General features: G+C 41.1%; 1 long non-coding RNA gene across 1 annotated transcript; it reads left to right on the forward strand.

Moving 5' to 3' along the window:
• The first annotated feature begins 2,342 nt into the window (after positions 1 to 2,342).
• On the forward strand, positions 2,343 to 18,763 carry LOC129137452 (uncharacterized). Its single transcript, XR_008540026.1, has 4 exons — positions 2,343 to 2,678; positions 3,032 to 3,176; positions 15,860 to 15,973; positions 18,611 to 18,763. It is a non-coding gene; the product is annotated as an uncharacterized LOC129137452 (long non-coding RNA).
• The last annotated feature ends 2,310 nt before the right edge of the window (positions 18,764 to 21,073 follow it).

Raw genomic sequence — 21,073 nt, forward strand, 5'->3', positions numbered from 1 at the left:
TACGCAAGTGCACAACAATGGTGCTTTTGCTTAGCGAAGTGTCGGGAGGAGCAGCTCGGCTCTGGTCTCAGTCCTACCACTGAGCTTACTCCAACCTGCTGAGCCAAATTCCTGCTAGATCAGCAATGGGGACAGTAGAGAGAAAATGAGCAAAGAAAAAGTGCTGTCCACTTGGGTCTCTCCTTAGTTCTCCATTTGATTTTTTTTTTTTTTTTTTTTTTGAGGCAGGGTCTCACTCTGTCACCCAGGCTGGGGTGCAGTGGCACAATCATGGCTCACTGCAGCCTCGACCTCCTGGGCTCAAGCCGTCCTCCTACCTCAGCCTCCTGAGTAGCCAGGACTACAGGCACACACTACCACACTCATCTACATTTATTTTTCTTATAGAGACAGGGTCTTGCTTTGTTGCCTAGGTTTGTCTCAAACTCCTAAGCTGCAGCAACCCTCCCACCTCAGCCTTCCAAAGTGCTAAAATTACAGGCATGAACCACTACGCCTGGCCTCACCATAAGAATTTAAAGTGCATTTAGCTATCATATAACTAAAAAAAAAAAAAAAGGAAATTAAATGTAAGCAAAACCATAAAACTCATCAAATAAAATGTTTAACGTTAAATTAATATGATGGTAATATAATTAATATCCTGGTAAAACAACATGCATTAAGTGAGTGTGATATAAATTACTATAGACAGGGTTCTTTTCGTTTTAGCAAGTGAGCTGTTCCTAACATAAATTACTGCAAAACCTTTTTTTTTTTTCTTTGAGACGGTGTCTCGCTCTGTCGCCAGGCTGGAATGCAGTGGTGCGATCTTGGCTCACTACAACCTCTGCCTCCTGGGTTCAAGCGATTCTCCTGCCTCCGCCTCTTGAGTACCTGGGACTACAGGCGCGCTCCACCATGCCCGGCTATTTTTTTTTTTTTTTTTTTTTTTTAGTAGAGACGGAGTTTCACCATGTTGGCCAGGCTGGTCTCGAACTTCTGACATTGTGATCCACCCACCTCAGCCTCCCAAAGTGCTAGGATTACAGGCGTGAGCCACCGTGCCCAGCCTGCAAAACCTATTTTTATACAGCTCACTATGATGTGATTTGGCCCTTGCTTTATTCAAAAGCATCCTTGATCTATTATGGCCACCTCTCCTATTTTTGCATCCACCTGTCAAAATTGAAGTCATATGTTACTGTTTGGTAACATCAAATCAAAATCTTTATTTAGTAACAACATAAGCTGACATCTTCTTTCATAAAAATATCTTTCAATTGCAAAAGACAATCTTTGTTTTCATTCCTGCCAACAGAATTCTAAATGAATGTAAGAGGCAGAAGATGTAAAGTTGTGCCATTTTGTTTGTTGATTTCAAATAATAATAAGCCTTTATTTTTCTTCCATTAAAACAGTGTATTTTTGCACTCACTACTTTCTAACATAATAATATAAGTACCCTCTTCAGTTCTATCCCTGTTTCCACTTTCCAGTGTCGTCTGAATTTTTACCTTCACAATGTCAAATTTACAATATTTATATTTTGTTCTACAATGTTAATTAAATCTTCTGAGCTTTATCAGTACGTTGATTCTAAAAATTGAAAATCAATGGTGATTTCATTATTATGACTGTGTAACTGTGGTTCACCACACAGCTATTACTCTCCATGATTAAATGTTCTTTCCTGTATGACTTTTTGCCTGGAGTTCAAATTTTTTGGAACTAATTACTTTGGACATGTTTTTTATTTTGTTCAACCTCTTGCAGAAATTTAGTGTTCTGTCGAACCCTCTGGTTTCCCTGGAGAGTTCCTCCTGGGCCTACGTATCTGATAATGTCTTTATTCTGCCATTCTGTTTATTGATACTTTATGTACAGAATTTTAAATTGGTATGATTTTCCCTCATAAAGTCAAAGCCTCTCAATATCTAGAGCTGTGGATGAATTGTCTGATGCTGACTTTAAGTTTTCATTTTGGATTTTTCTCTTTTTTTGCTTTTCAGGTTTCTTTTTATCCCTGACCATCTGACATGTGGTGATAATGTGTGCTAGGTGAGTGTTTGGTTTTTTGTATTCATTATGCTGGGCACTAGGTGTACATTTTCAATTTGAGTATTAGGTCCTTCCACTCTGGAAAAATTCCCCCATTACTTATTTGATACCTTTCCCCATCATTTATTTGTCTTTTCATCAGATGTTGATGTTCCTGCATTGATTTTCTGGGGTTCTTTCTCATAGCCATCACCTCCTTGTTTTCTTGCTCTACTTCTGAGAGATTTCTTAAGTCTAATCTTCCAGCTTTTCCATTGAATTATTCTCTGTTCTGACAAACATGTCTTTACTATCTAGAAGGTATTTCCTAGCACAGGGTTAGGACACATTTTCACTGTGTCCTACGCTTGTTTTAATATTGCAACATCTCCAGTCTCTCTGAGAACACATTTTAGGATTTATTTCATGTTCTCTTCTGTTCCTGGCACAACATCTGCCTCCTCCAGAATTGTTTTCTGTGCCTGTTTGTTTTGACACCTCTCTTCCATGTTGGAGGTTCCCATTTGGAGAAGTTTATTCATGCTGAGGAACAAGACGAGTAAATCTGGTGAGAGCCGTGTAGCCTGGACAGAACTTGCTGATTTTGCCAATTTGCTCTAAGTGAGACCAGTTTTAAGAAGCAAGTGAACCACTACCTGGTAAACCCCGCTATGGTTTAAATGTTTGTGTTCTCCCAAAATTCGTATGTTGAAGCTTAATCACCAATGAGATGGTATTGGGAGGTAGAGTTATTGGGAGCTGATTAGGTCTTGAGGGTGGAGCCAACATGAGTAGGATTAGTGCCCTTATAAAAGAAGCCCCCGAGAGCTCCCTTCCCCCTGCACCATATGAGGACACAGCAATAATGTGCCCCCTGTGAACCAGGAAGTGGGCCCTCGCCAGAAACAAAATCTGACATGTCTTGATCTTGGACTTCCCAGCCTCCACAGCTGTGAGAAATAAATGTCTGTTGTTTATCATTTACCCCATCTATGGTATTTTGTTTTAACAGCCTGAAAAAACTAAGATAGTCTCTAAATGGTAGAAGGTAAAGAGCATTCCCCTGGAGGCTGCCAGTTTCTCTGGAAGAGAATACTCCTTTTTTCAAAGTCTGGGAATCGAAGCCTGGCTTCTAGGCATTATGTTCTCCGGGTAAAGTAAGTTTGACTGTTTCGCATATAGACTTTGATTAATCGCCTGGTGTATTAGTCTGTTCTCATGCTGCTATGAAGATGTACTTGAGACTGGGTAATTTATAAAGGAAAGAGATTTAATTGACTCACAGTTCCACATGGCTTGGAAGGCCTCAGGAAACATACAATCATGGCAGAAGGGGAAGCAAACACATCCTTCTTCACATAATGGCAGGAAGGAAAAGTGCCGAGCGAAGAGGGGAAAGCCCCTTATACAACCATCAGATCTCATGAGATCTCACTCACTATCATGGGAACAGCAGCATGGGGGCAACTGCCCCCATGATTCAATTACCTCCCACTGGGTCCCTCCCATGACACCTGGGGATTATGGGATCCACAATTCAAGATGAGATTTGGATGGGGACACAGCCAAACCATATCACCTGGTTTTCTGCTCCATATCAGCATCTTACCCTCTCTTGGAGCTGGTACTTCATGTTGCTGAGGCCCTTCGATGCATGAAGGGCATACTGGCTGCCTTTCACTTGAACCTCCTTCTGCTGCATTTCACCTGAACCTCCTTCTGCACATACTCTGCACAGTGAATTCCTTGATCCTGCTTCGCCAGTTTTTGATCCCCTCTATTTTATCCACCTTCCGGAAATGTGATGAAATCTTTTTTTCTGAAGACTGTCTTCCCATTTTCCTGTCATTGAGTATTTGGACTTTGTTCCTGTTTATTTATTATCATTTTATGGAGAGTGTTGGTACAGAAAGGAAATGAATTTATGTGATCAACCAGTCAACTCTAACCAGAAGTCATTATTATCAATCTAGCACTGAAAATACCAATCTGCTGGGAGGCCGACCTGTTTACCTACATCTTTAAAGGTAAATTCTGCCTTTAATTGGTGCCAATAATTACCTGGTGCCAATATAATTATAAACTATTTACATAGACAGTACTTGAGCATAGGGATATGTGCCAAATAAGATGTTTTCACCTGTAAGTAAGAGGAAACCTTGACACAATATGTTTAAACAATAAGGACACTTATTATTTCATAAATCATTAGGTCAGAGGTAGGTAGGATCCTGGGTTAGTAAAATCAGGGCTCTGTCTCAAGTTCTCTGAGGTTCGGTTCACTCTGCTTTTCTCTGCATGCAGACTTACATTAGCTTCCATCGTGGTAACAAGACAATTTCCTGTATCATCACTAGAGGCAACTAGGGCAACTGGTTTTTCATTTTTATATCCTGTAAGAAAGGAAAAAAATTCTCAGCCACAAAACTAAAGGTCATCCTAGCAACCTTGTGTCTGCCCCACACCTTTAACAGTCACTAGAGAAGTCTCATGTATTTAAGTCTAGGTTCTACGTTTCTGAAGCAGTTACTTGCAAGGTGCTATGGTTTGTCTGTCCCACCAAAACTCTTGTGGAAATTTGATCCCCACTGTGGCAGGATTGGGAGGTGGGCCTAGTGGGAGGTGGTTGGGCTATGGGGGTTGATTCCTCATAAAAAGCTTGGTGCCATTTTGAAGTAGTGAGTTCTTGCTCTCTCAAGACTGGATTATTTCTCAAGGGAATGGATTAGTTCCCTCGAACATGGGTTGTTATAAAGTCAGGGTGCCCCTCAGGTTTTCCCCTCTTTGCACACATCCCTTTCCCTTCTCCACTGTGTTTTATGTCCCTCCCCGGGAACCCAGCAGATGCTGATGCCATGCTTCTTGCACTTCCCAGCCTGCAGACCCATGAGCTAAATAAACCTCTTTTCTTTATAAATTACCTGGTCTCAGGTAATCTGTTGCAACACTAAATGGACGAAGACACAAAGGAACTAAGATTGCCATGATTTGCATAAAGAAACCAGAATCTGCCCTCAGAACATGGGCTATGTAAGAGGTGAGAATACCTGAAAATATGGAGCTTTGAAAAAAGATGAATGTGAAATATGTGAAATACGATGCAGGGCAGGTAAACCACAGTGTGCACCATTAGTAGTCATCTCAATGACACAGAATATGCTAATGTTTTAATTATTATTAATGCAAACATGGCAATGTATCATTTAAATATTTTCTTAGAGAACTGTCCAGAACCTGACCGCATGTTGATGAAACACTGCACCTGACCACATTATACTGTTTCTCCAAATGTGAGCTTCCCCATCAATCTACCTCACTACCCTCCCTACAGAGAGCAGGCTCAGTTTACTGTGCCCTCTGAGATGAAAGTTGTCTGGGAGATCTTAATTGTCAATCCTGAGAAAAGAGTGTCCAGCAAAGGTTTCAAGACAGCTTTGTGGGAGGTAAAGCTACCATGCTGTCCCACCATCAGTGATGTTTGAAAAGGAATTACTTTTATTGTCATTCTCCAACACTGCCATTCCTCTCTGATGCCAAACTTCAATTTACAGCCCAAGCTCTGTTCCTGATCATGCTGCTATCTGCCTTCACCTTCCACATTAATACTTTGTGCTCAAGTAATTCATCTTCAAATGCATCACAAAAGCGACAACCATGCTAAGTTCATCCAAGCAGCATTAAAGTTCAATTAAAATAGAAACTTGCAAAGTGAGGGAGTGTTATCTTACCTAGACCCAAGATTAATTTCTCAGACTTTGGAAGTCCTAGTTTTGTTAGTAAAAAAGAATAAAATAAGAAAAATTATGTAGCTTGGGAAATCTGAGCAGGTTAAATTCAGGCAACTTTGTTTTCATTCATGTATTCATTCCACAGATGTTTCTTTCTTTCTTTTTTTTTTTTTTTTTTTTTTGAGAGTGAGTCTGGTTCTGTCACCCAGGCTAGAGTGCAATGGCGTAATCCCGGCTCACTGCAACCTCCGCCTCCTGGGTTCAAGTGGTTCATCCTGCCTCAGCCTCCTGAGTAGCTGGGACTACAAGCACGCACCGCTATGCCCAGCTAATTTTTGTATTTTTAGTAGAGACAGGGTTTCGCCATGTTGCCCAGGCAGGTCTCAAACTCCTGGCCTCAAGCAATCCACCTGTCTTGGCTTCCCAAAGTGCTGGGATTACAGGTGTGAGCCACCGTGCCCAGCCCCACAGATGTTTCTGAGTATCTACTTTGGGGAAACAGCTGGAAGAAGCCCTTAGGGAAACCTAGATGTTCTCCACCTATAGGGTGGTATCTTAAAATTCATCTCCTCGGGATGCAGATGCTAATATGGAAGTTTGTGAGCAGGAGGCTTATGGGAGGCGCTTTTGGAGTTAATGCCTATGAGGTAGTAAGTGAAGCAAGATTCATAAATGTAAGAGGTTGAACTGCAATGCAGTTGAAACAGAGGCCTGAGGCCACTCCACGGAAAGCGCTAGATGCAGGCTGGCCCTTTATCACTGTCCTGAATTGACACAAGGAGGTCAGTTCTCGGTACCCCCACTTGACCGGTCACTAGAATGCAGCAGCTTCTGAGGAACGGTCATGATCTTAAGCATGGCAGCTCCCTTCAGCTGAAGAAAATTCCTGGACGGAAGTTCAGCTGCGAGCAATGCCTTCTCAGTGCATTGACAGCTGACAAGGAGTGCTTGTCCTGGAGGGAATCCAGGCAGTTCACCAGAGCATCAACTACAGGTCTCAGACTTAAAAACATATCAGGACAAAAAATAACAAATGTTGGTGAGGATGCAGAGAAAACACTGTTGGTGGGAACATAAATTAGTACAGCCACTATGGAAAACAGTATGGAGATGGAGGCTCCTTGAAAAAACTAAAAATAGGACTAGCATATGACCCAGCAATCCCACTGCTGGGTATACATCCAGAAGAAAGAAATCAGTATTTCAAAGAGATATCTGCACTCCCCTGTTTATTGCAGCACTATTCACAAGAGCCAAGATATGGAATCAACCTAAATGTCCATCAAGGGATTAATGGATAAAGAAAATATGGTATATATGCACAATAGAATATTACTCAGCCATAAAAACAAATCAAATCCTGTCATTTGCAGCAGCATGGATGGAACTGGAGTTCATTATCTTAAGTGAAATAAGCCAGGCACAGAAAGACAAATATTGCATGTTCTTACTCATATGTGGGATCAAAAAAAGTGGATTTTATGGAGGTGGAGAGTAGAATGGTTACCAGAGGCTAGGAAGGGAAGGGGAGAAATGAAGAGAAACTGGTTAATGGGTACAAAATACAATTAGGTAGGCCCGGTACGGTGGCTCACACCTGTAATCCCAGCACTTTGGGAGACCAAAGCTGGTGGATCACCTGAGGTCAGGAGTTCAAGACCAGCCAGACCAACATAGTGAAACCCCTACTCTACTAAAAATACAAAGTTAACTGGGCATGGTGGTGCGTGCCTGTAATCTCAGTTACTTGGGAAGCTGAGGCAGGAGAATTGCTTGAACCCAGGAGGTGGGGGTTGCAGTGAGCCAAGATTGCACCATTGCACTCCAGCCTGGGCAACAAGAGTGAAACTCCATCTTAAAAAAACAAAAAAAAATTAGATAAAAGGAATATGTTCTAGTATTTGATGGTAAAGCAGGGAAATTATAGTTAATAATAATTTATTGTATATTTCAAAAAAGCTAGAAAAGAAGATTTGTAATGTTCCCAACAAGAGGAAAAGATAAATGTTTGAGTTGATGGAAATCCCAAAACCGTGATTTGATCATTACACATTGTACACATGTATCAAAATATCACACGTACCATGAAAATATGTACAACTATGATATATCAATAAAAGTACAAAAAGAAACGGGAAAAAAAAGTATCAAATTGACTTCTGGTCAAAGAGGGGTGAATTATGATGTACATGTTTTGAAGCCCCTACTGCTACTCCAAACACATGGCAATAAAAGATAAATGATAAAAAGTCATAAGCAAAAATGCACATTCATATAAAATATAAAAAATTAAAATTAGGAAGGAGTGTTCGTGTACTTGGCATATTGCCCTAATAGTTACTTTTTTTTTTTTTGAGACGGAGTCTCTCTGTGTTGCCCGGGCTGGAGTGCAGTGGTGCGATCTCAGCTCACTGCAACCTCCGCCTCTCCGGTTCAAGCTATTCTCCTGCCTCAGCCTCCCGTGTAGCTGGGACTACAGGCGCCCACCACTACGCCTGGCTAATTTTTTGTATGTTTAGTAGAGACGGGGTTTCACCGTGTTACCCAGGATGGTCTTGATCTCCTGGCCTCGTGATCCACCCGCCTCAGCCTCCTAAAGTGTTGGGATTACAGGCATAAACCACCGTGCCCAGGCAATAGTAACTTTCTTATAGTGATAAAAAAGAACTTCCTGTGGCAATTAGAGCAACAGGTTTCCTTATTCATATGCTATGAGAGTGAGTGGGAAAATTAACATCCCCTTTAACCACAAAATCCCTCCCTCCAGTCTTGCATCACGCCAGCCACAAAACATCCACAGATAACAGGTATGTGCATCAGTAACCCAAGGTGGCCATGGGGCTGCCGGACCAGGCAAAAGGAAGCCAGGAGTTTGGCCTTCTACAATACAATGAAAATCAAACATTCCCCACAATGGGAAGGGGACAAAAGCCTCAGTTACTGCTTGAGCCCAGGAATTAGACTGGCTTTTCCCACCTCTGAAAGAAAGCTGGAAAAGCTAAGAGTTAATCAAAGGGGTAGTGAGACAGGCAGGAGGGATCAGACACAGCGCCCCACTAAACACAGCCAAGCAGCCAACACAGATGGCTCAGTAACTGCATCTGTGTTCACTCAACATCACCAACAGTAGCCTTCACCCAACAAGAGAAAGTGGGGCTCTGGACTGGGGGCCCCTGAAGGGCCAGCTGCACAATTGTCAATAGGGAGGAATGAGCACAGAGGAAAAAGGAGAGAAAAAAATGTTTTCACCGAAGATGAACCTGGAGTACAAAATAATAAGATACGCGAGATCTAATGTTAAGTAAAGAATTCTATATCATCAACAATTAGGTGATTATAAATGAAAATAACAACAATGAAAATAATAGACTAATCTGAAGTTAACATTAAAATATTTATGTTTTATATCCTTGAAAGAAATAAAGGGATAATATTACTTTTTGTTGTTTTGTTTTGTTTTGTTTTGTTTTTTTGATACAGTCTCGCTCTGTCACCCAGGCTGGAGTGCAGTGGTGTGATCTTGGCTCACTGCAACCTCTGCCTCTCAGGTTCAAGCGATGTTCCTACCTCAGCCTCCTGACTAGCTGGGATTACAGGTCCCCGCCACCACACCTCTCTAATTTTAGTGTTTTTAACAGAGATGGGTTTCCTCCATGTTGGCGAGGCTAGTCCCAAACTCCTGGCCTCAAATGATGTTCCCACCTCAGACTCCCAAAGTGCTGGGATTGCAGGTGTGAGCCACTGTGCCCAGCCACTAATAATAATAAAATGTATGTGTATGTGTATGTGTATGTGTATATGTATGTGTATGGGTTTTTTTGGTTGTTGTTTTTTGAGGTTTTTTTGTTTTGTTTTGTTTTGTTTTCTTTTTTTGGAGACAGGCTGTCACCCAGGCTGCAGTGCAGTGTCGTGATCATAGCTCACTGCAGCCTCAAACTCCAGGGCTTACACAGTCCTCCCACCTCAGCCTCCTGAGTAGTTGGGACTCAGTCGTAGTGCCTCATCATGCCTGGCTACTTTTTAAAAAATTTTTTGTAGAGATGAGGTCTCACTATGTTGACCAAGGTGGTCTCAAACCAATGGCTTCAAATGAGCCTCCCAAAGTGCTGGGATTAAAGGCATGAGCTACTGCACCTGGACAAAATGCCTATTTTAAAATGTCACTTAGAAATGTTGGAAATGGGCCAGGCGCGGTGGCTCAAGCCTGTAATCCCAGCACTTTGGGAGGCCTAGGTGGGCGGATCACGAGATCAGGAGATCGAGACCATCCTGGCTAACACGGTGAAACCCCGTCTCTACTAAAAATACGAAAAATTAGCCGGGCGTGGTCGCAGGCCCCTGTAGTCCCAGCTACTCGGGAGGCTGAGGCAGGAGAATGGCGTGAACCCAGGAGGCGGAGCTTGCAGTGAGCCGAGATCGCGTCACTGCATTCCAGCCTGGGCGACAGTGCGAGACTCCGTCTCAAAAAAAAAAAAAAGAAAAGAAAAGAAAAGAAAAAAAAAAAAGAAATGTTGGAAATGAAAACTATGGTCACTAAAAGTTTTTAAATCAATAGATGATATCAACACTAAACTGGATATTGTTAGCAATAATTGGTCAATTGGAAGGTAATACTGAGAATTCAACCATAATGCTGCATAGAGAGAGAACAATTTTTTTTCATTAGACAATTAAGGGACATGGAAAATAAATTGACAGGCTGCAAAATATGTCCAATAGGAGATGTAAAAGAGAATATCACAAGTGGTAGAATAACAATATTTAAAAAGATAATGGTTGAGAATGTTCCAGATTTTTTTAAAGATGCACCAAATGCAGGTGTATAAAGGAAAACAAATGCACATCCATACACATCCTATAGAAATTTTAGTATATCAAGAAAAAATAGATAATATTAAAAGCTACAAAAGAGAATGCAGATTATCCACAAAGGAATGACAATTACACTGTCAGCAAACTTCTCATCAACAAACAATTGATGCCAGAAGGCAATGGAGTAACATTATATCGTCACAGTGCAGAGAGAAAATAAGAATAACCTAAAATTTCATATCTGACTAGATTGTCCTTGCATGTGAAGGCAAAATAAAGGCATTTTCAAATAGACAAAGATTAAAAGAATACACTGCCTCCAGCCCCTCCTGGATACTCACTGAAGGCACTATGCAAAGACGTAATTCAGAAAGAGATAATTTTTGTGTGTGTATGTGAGAGACAGAGTCTCGCTCTGTCACCCAGGCTGGAGTGCAGTGGCACGATCTTGGCTCACTGCAACCTCTGCCTCCCGGGTTCAAGTGATTCTCCTGTCTCAGCCTCTCGAGTAGCTGGGACTACAGGCGCATGCCACCATGCCCAGCTAATTTTTGTATTTTTAGTAGAGACGGGGTTTTAGTAGAGACCGGGTTGACCAGGCTGGTCTTGAACTCCTTGCCTCAGTGATCTGCCTGCCTCGGCCTCCCACAGTGCTGTTATTATAGACATAAGCCACCGCATAAGGTCTGAAAGAGACAACTTTTGAGCTGGCAGAGGCAGTCAGTAAACAAACATTTATTGAATGGTTACTGTACATCAGACACTGGACTAGACACTAGAGGTCCATGATCCTTGCCCCTATGGAGTTTATAGTCTGGCTCTGAAGAACTAGACCGAAGAGTACCCCAGCCAGAAAGAACTGAGGGTACAAAGATATATGGGCAGGTGAGCACATGGGGTGTTACAAAAATAAGTCGTGAGTAATTAGGCCAAATAGCTCGTGGTTAAAGGAGCTGAAACTGAAAAGAATGAGCCCAGGATGTGCTTCCCAGGCAATGGGGATCCGTTAAGGGCTTTGAGGAGCGATTAACCAGAGTTGAATCTTGGTAATTTCAGTTTGATATTAATGTAATTTGTTAAAAATGAGAATGTAGGCAAGGCATGATGGCTCACATCTATAATCCCAGCACTTTGGGAGGCTGAGGTAGGATTCCTTGAGGTCAGGAGACCAAGACCAGCTTTGGCTACATAGTGAGACCCCATCTATACAAAAAAAAAAGAAAAATGAACTAGCCGGGCTTATTGGCATGCACTTGTAGTCCTAGCTACTAGGGAGGCTGAAATGGGAGGATTGCCTGAGCCTGGGAGGTCTAGGCTGTAATGAGCTATGATCACAACATTGCACTCCAGGATGAGCGACAAAGCGAAACCCTGCCTCAAAAACAACAAAAAAACAAGAATGTAGGTCCAGCACCCCAGCACCGTGGCTCATACCTACAATCTCAGCACTTTGAGAGGCCAAGGCAGAGGCTTGCTTGAGGCCAGGAGATAGAGACCAGCCTGGGCAACATAGTGAGACCCTATCTCTAAAAAGATTTTTATTTTCTTGTAATTTAAAAATTAGTTGGGCATGGTGGCATGCACATGTAGTACCAGTTACTCAGGAGGCTGAGGCAGGAGGATCCCTTGAGCCCAGGAGTTTGAGGCTACAGTGAGCTATAATCACACCACTGCCCTCCAGCCTGGGCACTACCGCACTCCAGCCTGGGTGACAGAGTAAGACCCTGTTTCTGAAAAAATGAAGGTGTAGAATGTGTGAACCCTGAATATCTCCTTACAGGGAAAATAGCTGGAGAGTTTTAACTCTCTGTGGAGGTGTTTAAAAGATGTCAACCATTTTCTGCACACTATAAATTCATCTGAATTTTTCCAGTCCTAGCTACTGACCATCTTATATTTTGACAATATGAGATAGAAAAGGAGAGAGTGAAAACAGGATAAGTTCCAAATAAAAATAGCAACAAACTGAAATAAAAAGGAAAACCCCTGCCCTTTAGTCCGTTTTGCTTTCTGAAAAAAGGATGTGCATATGAATTTGTTTCCCTAGCTACCATGTAGAACAATAGAAGATGCCGTATTTTGGTAATTTTATGGCTATTAGAATGATAAAGTGTCACAGAAAGTTATTGCATTTTAAAGCAGTATTCTCCTTCATGCACAGACTCTGGGGAGCAGGAAAAGCTAGGGGGGAGATTGCATTGTGTACAGAGATAGTTTGTGTGTTTATGGATCCTTTTACAAAAGTTTTGCATACATAGAAGGCAAGATGCTAGCAGTGGCTATACCATGCTCTCAGGAGTTAGCCCACACATAGCTCCTCTGAAGATAAATGCAATATTATGAATCTCACACCAGAGATCCTTCATCACAAAACACATAAAACTGCCTTGCCAGTTTGATTTCATGCTGGAGAAAAAATACATGGCAAGGCACACAATGTAGCAAACACACCAGTACAACCATAGGTGCAGCTTTGCGGGGATACACAGAGGATTCTGAAAGAGGACATGAAGACCAGAGGAGTTTTGATATTGGAAATGGTTGGAAAATTGAAGCGCTTATTTTTGTCCAGCAAAACCATTGGGTTCTATATCTTTGAAAATTATAAATTCAGTCTTTGGAGTTGAATGGCAAGAAATTTAATGACAGGATTTTTAAATTTTTTTTTGAGACAAGTCCTTTCTCTGTTACCCAGGCTGGAGTGCAGTGGCATGATGCGGGATCACTGCAGCCTCAACCTCTACTTCCCAGGCTCAAGCGACCCTCCTGCCTCAGCTTCCTGAGTAGCTGGGACCTCAGGCACGTGCTGCCACACCCAGCTAATTTTTTTGTTTTTTGTAGAGGTGAGGTCTTGCTGTGTTACCCAGGCTGGTTTCAAACTCCTGGCCTCAAGCTATCCTCTTGCCTTGGCCTCCCAAAGTGTTGGGATTACAGGTGTGAGCCACTGTGCCTGGCCAATGGTAGCATATTTTTTATGAAGTAAACCATTTGATTACTTGACAGGTATCCAATCCAATCCTTGAAATCTAAGCACATCCTAATTACATCTACAAACATGAGGACAGATAGGCCAACCATTGTGATGGTCTTTCCCAAGATGCCATGATCTTTGTCAATAGGACATTTTTCCTTGCACTCCCGAGGGACATGAAGAGATTACCCAACACTCCACCTTGACTTAGGGAGTACCACAATGAAACCTCATAAAAGGAACGACTGTACTTTTCAAAAATGTCAACTCTGCCTACTGTTTTTTGAATCTAGCTCATGGTTGGGAAAGTCTTCAATATGTTTACATTCCTAAGATTCTCCACCATCTCCTGGAGTATATCCTCCAAAGGTCGCTATTATCTTCAGATTCCAACAAAACTCCTTAGAGTAACAAATATAGCTCCTCTTGGCTTTCTCCTACATCATACATCCCTCCCCCCTTACTCACTGGACTCAGGTTCTCCACTGCACTAGGAACATTCATTCTGTGTTTCAGCCTTACCGAGCCACTCATGGTTTTCAGGATATGCCATTCTTCCTTGACCTCCGTTCCAGGTTGGTCCCTAAATTAGCTTAAGGAATAAGGGAGTATGAAGAGACTCACCCAGTCCTTCCTAACCCACTTCCATGGACAGATGAATTAAGTGCTCATTACTTTTAGGCTCTTGAAATGGTGATGGAAGGTGGCGGTGATTAAAGAAGAAAGTTGTAGTTCCACCCAACTCTTGTCTAAATGCCAAAGGTGTGCCCCATTGAGGTGGTGGTAGCTGACATTACACAAGATGTTAGCGGCTGGGCGCGGTGGCTCACGCCTGTAATCCCAGCACTTTGGGAGGCGGAGGCAGGCAGATCACGAGGTTGAGAGATTGAGACCATCCTGGCCGGCATGGTGAAACCCTCGTCTCTACTAAAAATACAAAAAAAAATTAGCTGGGCTTGGTGGCACACGCCTGTACTCCCAGCTACTCAGGAGGCTGAGGCAGGAGAACCGTTTGAACCCGGGAGGCGGAGGTTGCAGTGAGCCAAGATCATGCCACTGCACTCCAGCCTGGTGACAGAGCGAGACTCCGTCTAAAAAAAAAAAAAAAAAAAAAAAAAGATGTTAGCTACTGATTCCTCCTGGACCATGGTTATGCCACAGCTGGGTTACTGACTACAGCAGCTTTTCAAAAGGAAAACCAAAAAATCACGGTTAGAACTGAAGTAATAGCTAAACAAGTTTAATGTGCACCCCTAACAAATAATCCCTGAGATCACAACTCTGCCTTCTACCATCTGTCGATTCTCCATCTGTTATCCATCCTTGGTCCAACTGCCCCAGGATCAATATATCAGAATTGAAAGTTACCTCCTAACTTTCTAACAGTCTTGTTAACTCTTATGTTAAACACATTAAATAAGAAATAGACTCCATAGGTAGGACTCTATTTCTAATCGGCTCAACATTTTATCTTGATTAATGAAGGAAATTGTAGTGACAAGAAAACAAAACATACCCCAAATGAAATATTATTCAGCCATAAAAAAGAATGAGAGCCTGTCATTTGCAAAAACATGGCTGGAACTGGAGGACATTATGTTAAGTGAAAAAAGTCAGGCACAGAAAGACAAATGTCACATGTTATCATTCATAAAAATGAAAACAACTGAACCTATAGAGATAGAGAGAATGATGGTGAACAGAAGCTAGGAAGGGTAGCTAGGAGGGGAGGGTAAGGTGGGGATAGTTAATGGATATAAAAATAAAGTTAGGTAGAATGAATAAGATCTGGTATTTGATAGCACAACAGGGTGACTATAGTTAATAATTTCTTGTATATTTTAAAATAACTAAAAGTGTGGAATTGGAATGTTCCTAACATAAAGAAATGATAAATGCTTGAGGTGATGGATACCCCAATTACTCTAATATGATTATTACACATTGTATACCTGCCTCAAAGTATCACATGTACCCCATAAATACACACACCTATTACATACCCATAATAATTAAAAATTAAACATCTTTTTAAAGAAAACAAAAGAAACCTGTGTATTAAATACAAGCTTTAGACTTGTCCCTTCACTCAAGAGGACACTTTCAAACCTAAAAGTTTTCTTCTTTCTTACAATTTTTATTTTCTCTCCCAAGACAAAGTAATCATAGCAATTCTTGAAGACATTTCACTGTATCAGCATTTTGTCTTACACATATTTCTTCTCTAGCCAGGTAATTACACTGAGAGATAAATTTGCATGTGTTTAAAAGCTAACAATAAACTCCTAAATATTAACTATTTGTTTTATAAATATTCTATTTCTTATAGATGTACACATCGTGGCCGGGCATGGGGGCTCACGCCCATAATCCTAGCACTTTGGGAGGCCAAGGCGAGTGGAACATTTGAGGTCAGGAGTTTGAAACCAGCCTGGCCAACATGGTAAAACTCTGTTTCTACTAAAAATACAAAAAAATTAGCTGAGAGTGATGGCATGCACCTGCAATTCCAGCTACTGGGGAGGCTGAGGCAGGAGAATCTCTTGAACCCGGGAGGCAGAGGTTGCAGTGAGTGGAGATAGTGCCACTGCACTCCAGCCTGGGCAACAGAGCAAGACTCCATCTCAAAAAAGAAAAAAAAAATAGTGTACGTTGTACCCATTAAGTAATTTCTCACTCCTCACCCCTCCCACTATCCCACCCTCTGAGTCTCCAGTGTCTATTATTCCATGGTCCATATCCATGAGTACACACTGTTTCACTCCCACTTATAAGTAAGAACATGAAGTATTTGACTGATTCTGAGTTGTTTCACTTAAGATAATGGCCACTGGTTCCATCCATGATGCTGCAAAAGACATTATTTTACTCTTTTTTATGGCTGAATGCTATTTAATTGTGTATGTATACCACATTTTCTTTATCCAATTATCCACTTATGGACACTTAGATTGAGTCCATATCTCTGCCAATGTGAACACTGCAGTAATAAACACATGAATGCAGGTATCTTTTTGATATAATAATTTCTTTTCCTTTGGGTACATACCCAGTAGTGGGATTGCTGGATCAAATGATAGTTCTAGTTTTAGTTCTTTGAGAAATGCCAGCATACAGTGAGATGAGAGGGCAGGCTGGTTTTGAGTTGGTTGTTTTGTTGTTTTTGAGTTATCCCCAATTACCTGCTCCCAGAGCTGACTTCTGGGCCCCCGTTGCACCCCCCTACAATCTCACATTGGTGTGCCACTGAGTGTAGGTGGAGGTGCCAACTTTCTTACTTTTTATCTATGATCTCTTTTATGCCATTTAGATGTGACTTATCACATTTTATCTTGTGAGGAGGATATTTGTGTCCATATTTCATCATAAGCTATTTGAGACCAGGTACTGAATCTTTTCCACTTTCCTAAGTGTTCAGCAGAATATCTGAAACAAAGAAGACCATCAATTAATCTGTACGTTTCATGAATAAGTCATGAGTGAATATAGGTAAGAAAGCTGAGACACAGAGAGGTTAAGCAACTTACTCAGAGTCACAGAGAGTTATCTGTAGTGCTAGGACTGGAATCATGACTGCCTGATTTAAGTAAAGCTGTTAATCAGGCAGAAATCGCCCATTCATTCTCCTGAACTAAACTCACAGAAAGCTGACCATTTATTCCACTTTGGCAATGACTGGTCATATGAGAGCAGCCAAGGTCAAGGTTGCATAATTTTCTCAACCTCTTGAGTTCAATGTGAAATATCAGAAGCTGAAAACGCTTCCTAGTTTAAATTATTTTTAGGGTTGTAGGCCTTTTTTTTTTTTTCCTTTTGAGGGAGAATATAAGGGAGAAAAAGCATTCACAGGTTTTTCAGCCTAATTGAAATATTCTCTACATCAAATATGTTCAATGTAGTAGAAACTACAGATGTTATTGCTTTAATTTTATAACCCAATTATTATTTTATTTCTAGTTGTCTTCAGGATAAATTAACTCTTATCAGCTATTCAAATAGGAAATTACCATAAAGCTAAATACCACACAACCTCATAATCCATGTCAATTTATAGACTAAACTGAAGTAAAATCGTGCTCTGGAGTTATAAGAAAGAGAAATCCAGATTTTTCTTATTTCTCAACATTTTCCCCAGAATACCCAAATGAAATTTAACAAGGAGATGATTTCTTTTTGTGAGGAAAAGGATTCTAGAATTGGCTTCTTCATTGTGGTGAAATGAATGCTAAACTTCCAGCAAAATATAATGAGTTTGGATACAAGATCTATAATTTATCAGCTGTATGACTTTAGCCAAATTATTTTATCCCTTTGTGTTTCTGTCTCCTTGTCTCTAACAGAAAGGGTTGGGATATTTTATCTCAAAAATCCTTTTTATCCATAAAATTCCATCACCTTATGCTTCTGATGGTACTATCATATTCTTGCCAGGACATCCCAGGATTCAGAGCCTTATGGTTATAATAGATAATACAGTTATCATGTGGCCTTCGAGAACAAAACTGTATTCATCTGCATCACCTTAGGGCAGAGACAGGATTAAGGTGGAGCAAGTAAAACACTCGACATTCATGCAAAATTTAAGGGCACCCTCAAAAAAACTCAGTAATCAAGATAAATCATCTTTTGATGCACTTTTTTTTTTTGAGACACAGTCTGACTCTGTCTCCCAGGGTGAGTGCAATGACACGATCATGGCTCACTGCAGCCTTGACCCCCCTGGTCCAAGCCATCCTCCCACTTCAGCCTCCTGAGTAGCTGGGACTACAGGAGCACACCACCACGCTAGACTAATTTTTGATTTTTTTGTAGGCAGCTCTCATATGACCAGTCATTGCTAAAGTGGAATAAATGGTCAGCTTTCTGTGAGTTTAGTTCAGGAGAATGAATGGGCAATTTCTGCCTGATTAACAGCTTTACTTAAATCAGGCAGTCATGATTCCAGTCCTAGCACTACAGATAACTCTCCGTGACTCTGAGTAAGTTGCTTAACCTCTCTGTGTCTCAGCTTTCTTATCTATATTCACTCGTGACTTATTCATGAAACGTACAGATTAACTGGTGGTCTTCTTTGTTTCAGATACTCTGCTGAGCACTTAAAAACGTCATGTTGCTCAGGCTGGTCTGGAGCTCCTGGATACAAGAAATCTTCCCGCTTGGTCTCCCACAGTGCTGGGATTACAGGTGTGAGCCACCATACCTGGCCTTTGATGCAATATTTTAAAAAATCAAAATTAATGGAAAAATCTACAATGAACAAATGCCAAAATTTTAAATAAAGATAGGATTGATACTTAAAAAGAAGAGATGTATTTTTATCAAAACAGGCTTATGTTGTAGTTGTGTGCGTGCATGTGTGTGTGTGTGTTTTAAGCATCATTCTCGTATCTTAGAGGTTTAACAAAGTGACCAGTCATTTACTGTTCTTGCTACAAATTCAATGAGGGTCTTCATGAGCTCTTTTTCCCACAGTCAGACAGAGATCCAGTTGGCCTCTGTGACTGGTGCAGATTGAGTTATGTGCTAACTCAACTAATTATGACCATAATAAAATGGTTGTTGTTTTCAGCCTCTAAGATTTGGAGGAGCGTGGAATACGTCAAAAACAGACCAGAAAATAATTTGCTACTTGGAGTGGGGTGTTGCCATTAGAAGGAGAAATAAAAATAAACTAAGACATGTCACATTGTCTTTAGGACTGAGTTGCAGCCCAGAGATTTAGCAGCCTCAAGAAGTTTTAGTGAAGGCTTGAAGTTCAGTGAGGAATTTGTTATTAAAGACTGGAGAAAAAGGGATAAGTGTCCTTAATGGTAAAATGTTTGGCAACATTTTTGCCTGAGGTAATGTGGAAAGCAGAAAATATACATGATGAACTTATAGATTTGGCTAAGGAGATTCCCAGGAAGAATGTGGAAAGTGCCAGTTAGTTTTATTTAGCTACATGTAAGAAAGTACAAATAGAGACAGATGAGCTAAAAAAAAAAAAAAAAAAAAGGAATTCTGTAGCTTTCAATAAGAATTTAGAGGAAATATAAAGGAACAAAGACCTGTATTTTAAAAATAAAATCATTCCTCATTCCCAGACTTTCAAGACAGCAAAATGATCTCAACACAAGAAATGGCCTCAGGGTACAGATCATCTCAAGGATAAAACTGAGACCCTTTGTTAATACCTCAGAAAGATTTATAGGCACGCCTCATGGACCCTCTCAAAGAGACAAAAAGGTTTCTAAGCATCTTAAGGGTGTTGTCTCACAATATTCTGACTCTAAAATAAAGCTGGAGAGGGAAATGTCATAAAGAGATTTGTGGGTATTGTTTTTGTCTAATGAGGTGAAACCCAATAAGATTTACAGAAAACTCACATAGTATTTATGATAATTTTTCTTTTTTTTTTTTGAGACAGAGTCTCTCTCCTAGGCTGGAGTGCAGCAGCATGATCTTGGCTCACTGCAGCCCTGATCCCCTGGGCTCAAGTGATCCTTCCACCTCAGCCTCCCAAGTAGCTGGGACTACAGGCACATGCCACCACGCCCAGCTAATTTTCGTGTTTTCTGTAGAGACAGGGTTTTACCACGTTGCCCAGGCTGTTATTGAACTCCTGAGCTCAAGCGATTTGCCCACCTTTGCCTTCCAAAGTGCTGGGATTATAGGCACGAGCTGAGCCACCCGGCAATAATTTTTTTTTGAGACAGAATCTTGCTGTTTCCCAGGCTAGAGTTACAGTAGTGTGCCAAATCTCACTTCAGCCTCGATCTCCTAGGCTCAAGCAATCCTCCTGCCTCAGCCTCCCGAGTAGCTGGGACTACAGGCATGCACCACCGTGCCCGGCTATTTTTATTTTTTGTAGGAATGGGGTCTTGCTATGTTGCCCAGGCTCATCTTGAACTCCCAGGCTCATCTTGAACTCCCAGGCTCAAGTGATCCTCCTGCCTTGGCCTCCCAAAGTGCTGGAATTATAGGCATGAGCCACCACAACTGGCTATTTATTTATTTATTTTTGTATGATGATTAAATTGGTGGAAGTACCAGCAACTTATACAGAAAGGGAGAAAAATAGTATATATATAAAAAAAAGAAGCCTATGGATCTCCAACTTATTCTGGGAAGGAAAAAGGGAGATACAGCTATTCAGTTGCATACCTGATCTATCTTATATGAGAAAGTGGTCTCAGAGCATGGAACCAAGAGCCATGGCAAATCATTTTCAGGGAGTAAAACGGAGCCCATGTTCTTTGACAAGCAACATGTTCTTAACAGGATTTCAGAATCACTATGGACCCCATATTCCTCCATTGTGATTATTCTATCTGTATTTCTATGACATGTTGGATGTATTTGGGCAATAAAGAGCTTAGCTCTTTAATCCACAAGTCTTCAGATCAAGAGGAATCATTCTCAAAGAACCACATCCAAAGACCTGCATCCATGCCAAGACCTGATTTTGATTATGATATCCTGGAATATGAGCCAATGCCATGATGATGTGAGGCTTTGGTAGTCTTGGAAGATGAAGGTAGTAAATGTGTTTTTCAAGAGAGAA

Source organism: Pan troglodytes, chromosome 18 (genome assembly GCF_028858775.2).
Source record: "Pan troglodytes isolate AG18354 chromosome 18, NHGRI_mPanTro3-v2.0_pri, whole genome shotgun sequence".
NCBI lineage: Eukaryota > Metazoa > Chordata > Mammalia > Primates > Hominidae > Pan > Pan troglodytes.